The sequence below is a fragment of the Anomaloglossus baeobatrachus genome, chromosome 3, assembly GCF_048569485.1.
Source record: "Anomaloglossus baeobatrachus isolate aAnoBae1 chromosome 3, aAnoBae1.hap1, whole genome shotgun sequence".
Lineage (NCBI taxonomy): Eukaryota > Metazoa > Chordata > Amphibia > Anura > Aromobatidae > Anomaloglossus > Anomaloglossus baeobatrachus.
This window is the reverse complement of record NC_134355.1, coordinates 614874699-614887869: the sequence shown is the minus strand read 5'-3', so window position 1 is coordinate 614887869 and position 13171 is coordinate 614874699. Positions and strand designations below refer to the sequence as shown.

The 13171-nt window shown below is 49.8% G+C and overlaps 1 protein-coding gene across 2 annotated transcripts in view; it reads right to left on the bottom strand.

Annotated features, from left to right (window-relative positions):
* Window positions 1-12898, bottom strand: part of RNF144A (ring finger protein 144A) — a 92149-nt gene extending 79251 nt beyond the window's left edge. The window contains exon 1 of one of the 2 annotated variants that reach the window (XM_075338752.1): window positions 12812-12898. The gene's annotated coding sequence lies outside the window, so the exon portion shown is untranslated. Of the gene's footprint in view, window positions 1-12402; window positions 12494-12811 lie in introns of those variants that run through there. The other variant, XM_075338753.1, reaches the window with a different exon arrangement.
* Between the last annotated feature and the right edge of the window lie 273 nt (window positions 12899-13171).

Here is a 13171-nt window from a genome sequence, read left to right as displayed (position 1 = left end):
GGTTAATTCTGAAAGTTCAGGTATGCCTGCATTGTCACAGTTCTAACTTTTCCTTATTTGCTATGTTTGTTTAAGCAGCAGGACTCTTATCATTACAGGACTAGAAACTCACAAGCAGAGACGTTCAGCACGCTCCTTGCTGTGATTGACAGCTCATAGTTAACATACAATCGCTATAAGAGCCTGGTGTGGACAGCTCCCTGGGCTCAGCTACATGACTAAAGCTAAAAATTCTGATTGTGTGAGAATGGCTGCACCCAGTAATCTAAGTGATACATCATTGGATTCAGAATCTCTTTGCCTTCATCATGCTGCTCTCAGATGAGATAGCAAAAACATGACTACAGATTCCAACATTTCACATTAGAAATAATCTGTAACCTGTAAAGTTCCAGCTGAGCTGCTGGAAGACTATAATTCCCATTATTGACAGTCAGGGCATGGTGGGAGTTGTCTGACGATTGCACAATTCTGATTTACAGGTCCGTTTATTCATAAAACACAATACTATGGATGTAATCATCGTTTTACAACAAAAACCTTACAAACTACACATCTCTGGATTTGTCAAATGACCCAACAGCCTTCATTTAGCCGGAGGGTGAAGGCTCAGCGTGCGGCAATGTGTCAGTTCACACACAGCCGGGGCTGGAACAATGTACACTGGGCAGCTCTGTGTAAGGTCTGGCATGTCCCCCCCTCCCTCCGAAACACAAACCACTAATTGTGCGCAGACAATAAAACTGGAGCCATGACAAGATAGTAAATGCAGAAAGGCTGCAATCTCACATCGACATGCTAATGGCAGCAATGGCCCCTGGGCCCACAATGGCACCGTCTGCTGGAGTTTGAAGGCTCTGAATGCGTTTTCATGAGTCTCCTCAGAGTATTTAGTCTATAGGTCCTACAAAGTCCGTGTGACCAGCGGTTGTGCTGCTGCTCGGAGCCTACAAGATGGTATTTGTGAATAACAATAACGAAAATGGCCATTTTCTGTAGACTGATCTGTTAAAAGGTTTTTCCATTAGTGATTTTTTCTGCAGACACAGGACGATCTGAGAATACATGGTCCCAACTTCTGGCAGAGAAGATATTTTCCTATAGAGTCAATGGGTGATATAAAAAGAGCTGTGAAACCGCATCCATCTCCACCTGTGAAGCCGTACAGATGGTAAGAGGACCACGACCACCTCCACCCGTGAAACCACACAGATGGTAAGAGGACCACTACCATCTCCACCTGTGAAACCGCGCAGATGGTAAGAGGACCACTAACATCTCCACCTGTGAAACCGCATCCATCTCCACCTGTGAAGCCGCACAGATGGTAAGAGGACCACTACCATCTCCACCTGTGAAACCGCGCAGATGGTAAGAGGACCACTACCATCTCCACCTGTGAAACCGCGCAGATGGTAAGAGGACCACTAACATCTCCACCTGTGAAACCGCACAGATGGTAAGAGGACCACTACCACCTCCATCTGTGAAACCACACAGATGGTAAGAGGACCACTACCATCTCCACCTGTGAAACCGCGCAGATGGTAAGAGGACCACTAACATCTCCACCTGTGAAACCGCACAGATGGTAAGAGGACCACTACCATCTCCACCTGTGAAACCGCACAGATGGTAAGAGGACCACTACCACCTCCATCTGTGAAACCGCACAGATGGTAAGAGGACCACTACCATCTTCTCCTGTGAAACCGCACAGATGGTAAGAGGACCACTACCACCTCCATCTGTGAAACCGCACAGATGGTAAGAGGACCACTACCATCTCCACCTGTGAAACCGCACAGATGGTAAGAGGACCACTACCATCTCCACCTGTGAAACCGCACAGATGGTAAGAGGACCACTACCACCTCCATCTGTGAAACCGCACAGATGGTAAGAGGACCACTAACATCTCCACCTGTGAAACCGCACAGATGGTAAGAGGACCACTACCATCTCCACCTGTGAAACCGCACAGATGGTAAGAGGACCACTACCATCTCCACCTGTGAAACCGCACAGATGGTAAGAGGACCACTACCACCTCCATCTGTGAAACCGCACAGATGGTAAGAGGACCACTACCATCATCTCCTGTGATACCGCACAGATGGTAAGAGGACCACTACAATCTCCACCTGTGAAACCACACAGATGGTAAGAGGATCACGACCACCTCCACCCAGGAAACAGAACAGATGGTAAGAGGACCACTACCACCTCCACCTGTTTAGCCGCACAGATGGTAAGAGGACCTCTACCATCTCCACCTGTGAAACCGCACAGATGGTAAGAGGACCTCTACCATCTCTACCTGTGAAACCGCACAGATGGTAAGAGGACCACTACCATCTCTACCTGTGAAACCGCACAGATGGTAAGAGGACCACTACCATCTCCACCTGTGAAACCGCACAGATGGTAAGAGGACCTCTACCATCTCCACCTGTGAAACCGCACAGATGGTAAGAGGACCTCTACCATCTCTACCTGTGAAACCGCACAGATGGTAAGAGGACCACTACCATCTCCACCTGTGAAACCGCACAGATGGTAAGAGGACCACTACCACCTCCATCTGTGAAACCACACAGATGGTAAGAGGACCACTACCACCTCCACCTGTGAAACCGCACAGATGGTAAGAGGACCACTACCACCTCCACCTGTGAAACCGCACAGATGGTAAGAGGACCTCTACCATCTCTACCTGTGAAACCGCACAGATGGTAAGAGGACCACTACCACCTCCACCTGTGAAACCGCACAGATGGTAAGAGGATCACTACCATCTCCACCTGTGAAACCGCACAGATGGTAAGAGGACCTCTACCATCTCTACCTGTGAAACCGCACAGATGGTAAGAGGACCTCTACCATCTCTACCTGTGAAACCGCACAGATGGTAAGAGGACCACTACCACCTCCATCTGTGAAACCGCACAGATGGTAAGAGGACCACTACCACCTCCATCTGTGAAACCGCACAGATGGTAAGAGGACCACTACCATCTCCACCTGTGAAACCGCACAGATGGTAAGAGGACCACTACCATCTCCACCTGTGAAACCGCACAGATGGTAAGAGGACCACTACCACCTCCATCTGTGAAACCGCACAGATGGTAAGAGGACCACTACCATCTTCTCCTGTGAAACCGCACAGATGGTAAGAGGACCACTACCACCTCCATCTGTGAAACCGCACAGATGGTAAGAGGACCACTACCATCTCCACCTGTGAAACCGCACAGATGGTAAGAGGACCACTACCATCTCCACCTGTGAAACCTCACAGATGGTAAGAGGACCACTACCACCTCCATCTGTGAAACCACACAGATGGTAAGAGGACCACTACCACCTCCACCTGTGAAACCGCACAGATGGTAAGAGGATCACTACCATCTCCACCTGTGAAACCGCACAGATGGTAAGAGGACCTCTACCATCTCTACCTGTGAAACCGCACAGATGGTAAGAGGACCACTACCACCTCCACCTGTGAAACCACACAGATGGTAAGAGGACCACTACCATCTCCACCTGTGAAACCGCACAGATGGTAAGAGGACCACTACCATCTCCACCTGTGAAACCGCACAGATGGTAAGAGGACCACTACCACCTCCATCTGTGAAACCGCACAGATGGTAAGAGGACCACTACCATCTTCTCCTGTGAAACCGCACAGATGGTAAGAGGACCACTACCACCTCCATCTGTGAAACCGCACAGATGGTAAGAGGACCACTACCACCTCCATCTGTGAAACCACACAGATGGTAAGAGGACCACTACCACCTCCACCTGTGAAACCGCACAGATGGTAAGAGGACCACTACCACCTCCACCTGTGAAACCGCACAGATGGTAAGAGGACCACTACCACCTCCACCTGTGAAACCGCACAGATGGTAAGAGGACCACTACCATCTCCACCTGTGAAACCGCACAGATGGTAAGAGGACCACTACCACCTCCATCTGTGAAACCGCACAGATGGTAAGAGGACCACTACCATCTCCACCTGTGAAACCGCACAGATGGTAAGAGGACCACTACCATCTCCACCTGTGAAACCGCACAGATGGTAAGAGGACCACTACCACCTCCATCTGTGAAACCGCACAGATGGTAAGAGGACCACTACCATCTTCTCCTGTGAAACCGCACAGATGGTAAGAGGACCACTACCACCTCCATCTGTGAAACCGCACAGATGGTAAGAGGACCACTACCATCTCCACCTGTGAAACCGCACAGATGGTAAGAGGACCACTACCATCTCCACCTGTGAAACCTCACAGATGGTAAGAGGACCACTACCACCTCCATCTGTGAAACCACACAGATGGTAAGAGGACCACTACCACCTCCACCTGTGAAACCGCACAGATGGTAAGAGGACCACTACCACCTCCACCTGTGAAACCGCACAGATGGTAAGAGGATCACTACCATCTCCACCTGTGAAACCGCACAGATGGTAAGAGGACCTCTACCATCTCTACCTGTGAAACCGCACAGATGGTAAGAGGACCACTACCACCTCCACCTGTGAAACCACACAGATGGTAAGAGGACCACTACCATCTCCACCTGTGAAACCGCACAGATGGTAAGAGGACCACTACCATCTCCACCTGTGAAACCGCACAGATGGTAAGAGGACCACTACCACCTCCATCTGTGAAACCGCACAGATGGTAAGAGGACCACTACCATCTTCTCCTGTGAAACCGCACAGATGGTAAGAGGACCACTACCACCTCCATCTGTGAAACCGCACAGATGGTAAGAGGACCACTACCACCTCCATCTGTGAAACCGCACAGATGGTAAGAGGACCACTACCATCTCCACCTGTGAAACCGCACAGATGGTAAGAGGACCACTACCATCTCCACCTGTGAAACCGCACAGATGGTAAGAGGACCACTACCACCTCCATCTGTGAAACCGCACAGATGGTAAGAGGACCACTACCATCTTCTCCTGTGAAACCGCACAGATGGTAAGAGGACCACTACCACCTCCATCTGTGAAACCGCACAGATGGTAAGAGGACCACTACCATCTCCACCTGTGAAACCGCACAGATGGTAAGAGGACCACTACCATCTCCACCTGTGAAACCTCACAGATGGTAAGAGGACCACTACCATCTCCACCTGTGAAACCGCACAGATGGTAAGAGGACCACTACCATCTCCACCTGTGAAACCTCACAGATGGTAAGAGGACCACTACCATCTCCACCTGTGAAACCGCACAGATGGTAAGAGGACCACTACCATCTCCACCTGTGAAACCTCACAGATGGTAAGAGGACCACTACCATCTCCACCTGTGAAACCGCACAGATGGTAAGAGGACCACTACCACCTCCACCTGTGAAACCGCACAGATGGTAAGAGGACCACTACCACCTCCACCTGTGAAACCGCACAGATGGTAAGAGGATCACTACCATCTCCACCTGTGAAACCGCACAGATGGTAAGAGGACCTCTACCATCTCTACCTGTGAAACCGCACAGATGGTAAGAGGATCTCTACCATCTCCACCTGTGAAACCGCACAGATGGTAAGAGGACCACTACCACCTCCACCTGTGAAACTGCACAGATGGTAAGAGGATCACTACCATCTCCACCTGTGAAACCGCACAGATGGTAAGAGGACCTCTACCATCTCCACCTGTGAAACCACACAGATGGTAAGAGGACCACTACCACCTCCACCTGTGAAACCGCACAGATGGTAAGAGGACCACTACCACCTCCACCTGTGAAACCGCACAGATGGTAAGAGGATCACTACCATCTCCACCTGTGAAACCGCACAGATGGTAAGAGGACCTCTACCATCTCTACCTGTGAAACCGCACAGATGGTAAGAGGACCACTACCACCTCCACCTGTGAAACCACACAGATGGTAAGAGGACCACTACCATCTCCACCTGTGAAACCGCACAGATGGTAAGAGGACCACTACCATCTCCACCTGTGAAACCGCACAGATGGTAAGAGGACCACTACCACCTCCATCTGTGAAACCGCACAGATGGTAAGAGGACCACTACCATCTTCTCCTGTGAAACCGCACAGATGGTAAGAGGACCACTACCACCTCCATCTGTGAAACCGCACAGATGGTAAGAGGACCACTACCACCTCCATCTGTGAAACCGCACAGATGGTAAGAGGACCACTACCATCTCCACCTGTGAAACCGCACAGATGGTAAGAGGACCACTACCATCTCCACCTGTGAAACCGCACAGATGGTAAGAGGACCACTACCACCTCCATCTGTGAAACCGCACAGATGGTAAGAGGACCACTACCATCTTCTCCTGTGAAACCGCACAGATGGTAAGAGGACCACTACCACCTCCATCTGTGAAACCGCACAGATGGTAAGAGGACCACTACCATCTCCACCTGTGAAACCGCACAGATGGTAAGAGGACCACTACCATCTCCACCTGTGAAACCTCACAGATGGTAAGAGGACCACTACCACCTCCATCTGTGAAACCACACAGATGGTAAGAGGACCACTACCACCTCCACCTGTGAAACCGCACAGATGGTAAGAGGACCACTACCACCTCCACCTGTGAAACCGCACAGATGGTAAGAGGATCACTACCATCTCCACCTGTGAAACCGCACAGATGGTAAGAGGACCTCTACCATCTCTACCTGTGAAACCGCACAGATGGTAAGAGGACCACTACCACCTCCACCTGTGAAACCACACAGATGGTAAGAGGACCACTACCATCTCCACCTGTGAAACCGCACAGATGGTAAGAGGACCACTACCATCTCCACCTGTGAAACCGCACAGATGGTAAGAGGACCACTACCACCTCCATCTGTGAAACCGCACAGATGGTAAGAGGACCACTACCATCTTCTCCTGTGAAACCGCACAGATGGTAAGAGGACCACTACCACCTCCATCTGTGAAACCGCACAGATGGTAAGAGGACCACTACCATCTCCACCTGTGAAACCGCACAGATGGTAAGAGGACCACTACCATCTCCACCTGTGAAACCGCACAGATGGTAAGAGGACCACTACCACCTCCATCTGTGAAACCGCACAGATGGTAAGAGGACCACTACCATCTTCTCCTGTGAAACCGCACAGATGGTAAGAGGACCACTACCACCTCCATCTGTGAAACCGCACAGATGGTAAGAGGACCACTACCATCTCCACCTGTGAAACCGCACAGATGGTAAGAGGACCACTACCATCTCCACCTGTGAAACCTCACAGATGGTAAGAGGACCACTACCATCTCCACCTGTGAAACCGCACAGATGGTAAGAGGACCACTACCATCTCCACCTGTGAAACCTCACAGATGGTAAGAGGACCACTACCATCTCCACCTGTGAAACCGCACAGATGGTAAGAGGACCACTACCATCTCCACCTGTGAAACCTCACAGATGGTAAGAGGACCACTACCATCTCCACCTGTGAAACCGCACAGATGGTAAGAGGACCACTACCACCTCCACCTGTGAAACCGCACAGATGGTAAGAGGACCACTACCACCTCCACCTGTGAAACCGCACAGATGGTAAGAGGATCACTACCATCTCCACCTGTGAAACCGCACAGATGGTAAGAGGACCTCTACCATCTCTACCTGTGAAACCGCACAGATGGTAAGAGGATCTCTACCATCTCCACCTGTGAAACCGCACAGATGGTAAGAGGACCACTACCACCTCCACCTGTGAAACCGCACAGATGGTAAGAGGATCACTACCATCTCCACCTGTGAAACCGCACAGATGGTAAGAGGACCTCTACCATCTCCACCTGTGAAACCGCACAGATGGTAAGAGGACCACTACCATCTCTACCTGTGAAACCGCACAGATGGTAAGAGGACCTCTACCATCTCTACCTGTGAAACCGCACAGATGGTAAGAGGACCACTACAATCTCCACCTGTGAAACCGCACAGATGGTAAGAGGACCTCTACCATCTCTACCTGTGAAACCACACAGATGGTAAGAGGACCACTACCACCTCCACCTGTGAAACCGCACAGATGGTAAGAGGATCACTACCATCTCCACCTGTGAAACCGCACAGATGGTAAGAGGACCTCTACCATCTCCACCTGTGAAACCGCACAGATGGTAAGAGGATCACGACCAACTCCACCCGGGAAACAGAACAGATGGTAAGAGGACCACTACCACATCTGAAGCAGGTGGAATTGTGCATTATGAGGAGCAATTGGGCTGTTAGGTGCCCGTAGATTGTACTTGCACTGGGACCTCCTCTATCTGTGTCCTCTCCCGCCCAGTATAACACAATACCTGGAGAGTCACATATTACTCACAGCAGGACACACAGTAGTGCAGTAGTAAGACATGATGTGAAGCAGAAATATCAATACGGAAAGGGGAGAAACTGTTGAGCCAGTAAATATTGGTGAAGTTCATAATTAAGGAGTGTGCAGGTTTCATTGTCCAGTGATGGAGGTCTGGTCCATGGTTGTGATGCCCCTGCGAGGTCTGAGAGGCATATTCCTTAAAGGCAACCTGTCCCATGAAAAAACCCAATTAACCTGCAGATATAGAGGTAATCTCCAGGTTAATAGTATTCTGATCCTGCCCGGTGCTTGCAGTTCAAACCCTGCTGCCAGGAGTAAAAGAACTTTAATCCTCTCAGCAGCGTGCTGGTTTCAGTTGTTAAGTGGCGCTGGTGCGGGTTCAGTCACCGCTCTGTGTATGGAGATCACCCCATACTAACTGACAGCTTCCTCTAATCCAGAGCGTCTGTCAGTCAGTGCGGGGGGGCGCAGTTACAGCCGCCAGTCTCCATACACAGAGCGGTGACTGAATCGGCACCGATGCCACCTCTGTGACTGAGACCCAAATCCTGACAGGAAGGATCACAATGATGTCAAAGCACACCAATCACCAGGATTTTCCTATATCACCTAAAGCCAGTCCTATACTGGCACTATCAGGCTGATTCTATACATACCTTTAGTTGTCAGCTCGGATGTATAGGTTTTGAAACATAAGCAAGTAAAGTTTGAAAAATGAGCAGCTTTTTGAATGACAGCAGCTGCGAAGCAGATAATATCTGGGGGGTATTCATAGTGATTCCCGCTCCCTGTTATAATGCTAATTCTATTATAGAACTGTTTTACTATCTTACTAGAATGACCTGTGCTAGTCACACCCATGTGACTAGAAGGGGCGGGGCCTCAGCCAACAGAAAAATAATGTTGCTTCCTGGTATCCGCTAAGTTGACTGAGGCCTCGCCCCTTCTGGTCACATGGGTATGACATCAGCACAGGTCCTTCTAGTCACTTAGTAAAACAATTCTATAATAGAATTAGCATAAATAACGGGGGGGATGGAAAGGCAAAGGGGTGCGAATCACTATGAAACCCACCCCAGCTATCAGCTGATCGGCAGCTGCTGTCATTCAAAAAGCTGCTCATTTTACAAAGTTTACTTGCTTGTGTTTCAAAACCTATACATCCGAGCTGACAACTAAAGGTGTGTATAGAATCAGCCTGATAGTGCCAGTATAGCACTGGCTTTAGGTTATATAGGAAAATCCTGGTGATTGGTGCGCTTTAACCTGCAGATTAACCCTAAATTTGCAGGTTAAGTTTTTTTTTCATGTGACAGGTTCCCTTTAATGTAAAATTACATAAATCCATGAGACACAATCAGTCCTGCTCTGTGTGTTTGTCATGAGTATGTATTACCAGACTTTTATGTATAGAAGCCTTGGTATTTCTTAGCTTTTCAGTTAGCCATTACAAGCTGTCAACCCCTGAGGACTCTCAATCTATCTATCTCTCTATCTCTGTATTGTGTATGTAACCCCTTCTCATGTACAGCCCCATGGAATCAACGGTGCTCTATGAATAATAATAATAATAATATTAATAATAATAATAATAATAATAAATAATACAAAATAGTAAATATTAATAATAATAAATAATACAAAAATAATAATAATAATATCTATCTTAAATCTACCTAAAAAAACCAGAAATTCCTTGCATAACAGTTCAGTTTTGCAATAATAAAAATAATAATAATAATAGTAGCACAATATCCATAAAGCCACAATCACTGTTGCAGCCTTCATCAGCTCAGTCCATGATCGTGTGGTTATAGATGTAGCATAGAATAGAAGATGAATAGTAAAGTAAATCATGTGTTAATGCAGATTGTGCACAGCGGCCCGACACCACCAGTGTGACCAGTCACCGCTCAGTGAATTATCATTTCCAAACCATCAGATCATTTTCAATAATCACATCATTACCAATGTTTAAATGGCACCGAATATTTTTGTTTTTCTTTCAATGTAAATTGCACCTAAACATTGGTAACAAAGATGTAATGTGAATTGCTTCAGCTATGACCAGAAGAACAAAAGAATCTGTCTGTTATCTAGTTATCTATCTTCTCCATCTTTCTTCCTTTGCATTACACAATTTTCCAGATGTTTCCTTGATGCAGCCCCCTGTGACCCTAAGCTCTGCCAGCCCTTAGCCCCCTCTTCATCGCTCTTAGCTGTTCCCCTCTTCATCCCTCCCAGCACTGTGCCCCTTCATCCCTCCCAGCACTGTGCCTCCTCTTCATCCCTTCCAGCACTGTGCCCCTTCATCTCTCCCAGCACTGTGCCCCCTCTTCATCCCTCCCAGCACTGTGCCCCCTCATCTCTCTCAGCACTGTGCCCCCTCTTCATCCCTCCCAGCACTGTGCCCCCTCTTTTTTCCTCCCAGCACTGTGCCCCCTCTTTTTTCCTCCCAGCACTGTGCCCCCTCTTTTTTCCTCCCAGCACTGTGCCTCCTCTTCATCCCTTCCAGCACTGTGCCCCTTCATCTCTCCCAGCACTGTGCCCCCTCTTCTTTCCTCTCAGCACTGTGCCCCCTCATCTCTCAGCACTGTGCCCCCTCTTCATCCCTCCCAGCACTGTGCCCCCTCTTTTTTCCTCCCAGCACTGTGCCCCCTCTTCATCTCTCTCAGCACTGTGCCTCCTCTTTTTTCCTCTCAGCACTGTACCCCCTCTTCTTTCCTCTCAGCACTGTGCCCCCTCTATATCCTTCCCAGCACTGTGCCACCTCTTTTTTCCTCCCAGCACTGTGCCCCCTCTTCATCTCTCTCAGCACTGTGCCCCCTCTTCATCTCTCTCAGCACTGTGCCTCCTCTTTTTTCCTCTCAGCACTGTGCCCCCTCTATATCCTTCTCAGCACTGTGCCCCCTCTTTTTTTCCTCTTAGCACTGTGCCCACTCTTCTTTCCTTCCAGCACTGTGCCCCCTCTTCATCCCTTCCAGCACTGTGCCCACTCTTCTTTCCTTCCAGCACTGTGCCCACTCTTCTTACCTCCCAGCACTGTGCCCCCTCTTCATCCCTTCCAGCACTGTGCCCTCTCTTCTTTCCTCTCAGCACTGTGCCCCCTCTTCTTTCCTCTCAACACTGTGCCTCCTCTTCTTTCCTCTCAGCACTGTGCCCCCTCTTCTTTCCTCTCAGCACTGTGCCCCCTCTTCATCCCACCCAGCACTGTGCCCCCTCTTCATCCCACCCAGCACTGTGCCCCCTCTTCATCCCACCTAGCACTGTGCCCCCTCATTTCTCTCAAGACTGTGCTCCCTCTTCTTTCCTCTCAGCACTGTGCCCCCCACTCCTGATCCCTCTCACCCCTTTGCCCCCGTCTTCATCCCTCCCAGGACTGTGCCCCCCACCCGTGATCCCTCTCAGTTCTGTGCCCCCTCGTCATCCCTCCCAGCACTGTGCCACCTCTTGATCCCTTTAAGCTCTGTGCCCCCTCTTGATCCTTCTCAGCACTGTACCCCCCACCACTTAGCCATTTGCCCCCTCTACGTCCCTCTCTGCTTTGTGTCCCCTCTTCATCCCTCTCTGCTCTGTCATCTCTACATCCTTCTCAGCTCTTTGCCCCCTCTTCATCCCTCTCAGCCCTTTGCCCCCTTCTTCATCCCTCTCAGCCATTTGCCCCCTCTTCATCCCTCTCAGCCCTTTGCCCCCTCTTCATCCCTCTCAGCCCTTTGCCCCCTCTTCATCCCTCTCAGCCCTTTGCCCCATCCTCATCCCTCTCAGGCATTTGCCCCCTCTTCATCCCTCTCAGCCCTTTGCCCCATCTTCATCCCTCTCAGCCCTTTGCCCCCTCTTCATTCCTCTCAGCCCTTTGCCCCATCCTCATCCCTCTCAGGCATTTGCCCCCTCTTCATCCCTCTGAGCCCTTTGCCCCCTCTTCATCCCTCTCTGCCCTTTGCCCCATCTGCACCCCTCCCAGCTCTCTGCCCCTGTTTCCCCCCTGCCCACACATTAGCACAGGTATCTTACCCCGCTCTGTGCCTATGAGCCTGGCTTCTATGGTGGCAGCAGACTTGGAGAAGTCCTCCTGTATAGGAGCAGCAGGCAGCGAGCTCTCTCCTCCCTCTTCCTCCTTATCTATGACCAGCCTCAGGAGGAGGGGGAGTACAGTGCCTGGCAGTCTCCAAACCAGGGCTCCTACAAGGGGAGGGGAAGCATTATCTGGATGTGATCTGTACTATCCTGGCTGCCCCTGCTTATCCTATACAGCATAATAATAATAAACCCCACAAACAGTATATAATGCACAGCACATAATACAATGGAGATTACTGCAAGAAGAAAGCAAGGCAAAGAATAAGGCATCCATGTATACAACCTACAGCAATGCTAGAAGACGCCCCTTTCCTCCTATACTTGATCCTTGGGGTGTACTTACTTGCAGGCATAGAGCTACAGCCTCTGGTCAGTAGCCTGGGAGCCTGATGCGGTCTACAAGCTGCGCATGCGCAGTGTAGGATTGTGGGATAATGTGCCTGATGGTAAACTGAGCGGAGTCTGGAGGAGGCAGAGACAGGAGTGACTGGCAGGGTGATCACAGGGGATGTGTGAGGGGCTGTGTGAGGGCTGTGCTGCCTGGCAGCTACTGCAAGGAGTGCAATCAAATGACAGAAAGCTCAGATTTCACTTTTTTGCAATGTTATTGGATTTATTTATTATTATTTGTCCTTGGATTGTTCAGCTGCTCAGTCTCCTAAAATGTCTGTGGAAAAAAAATGAAAAGTGTCCAACTCATTGC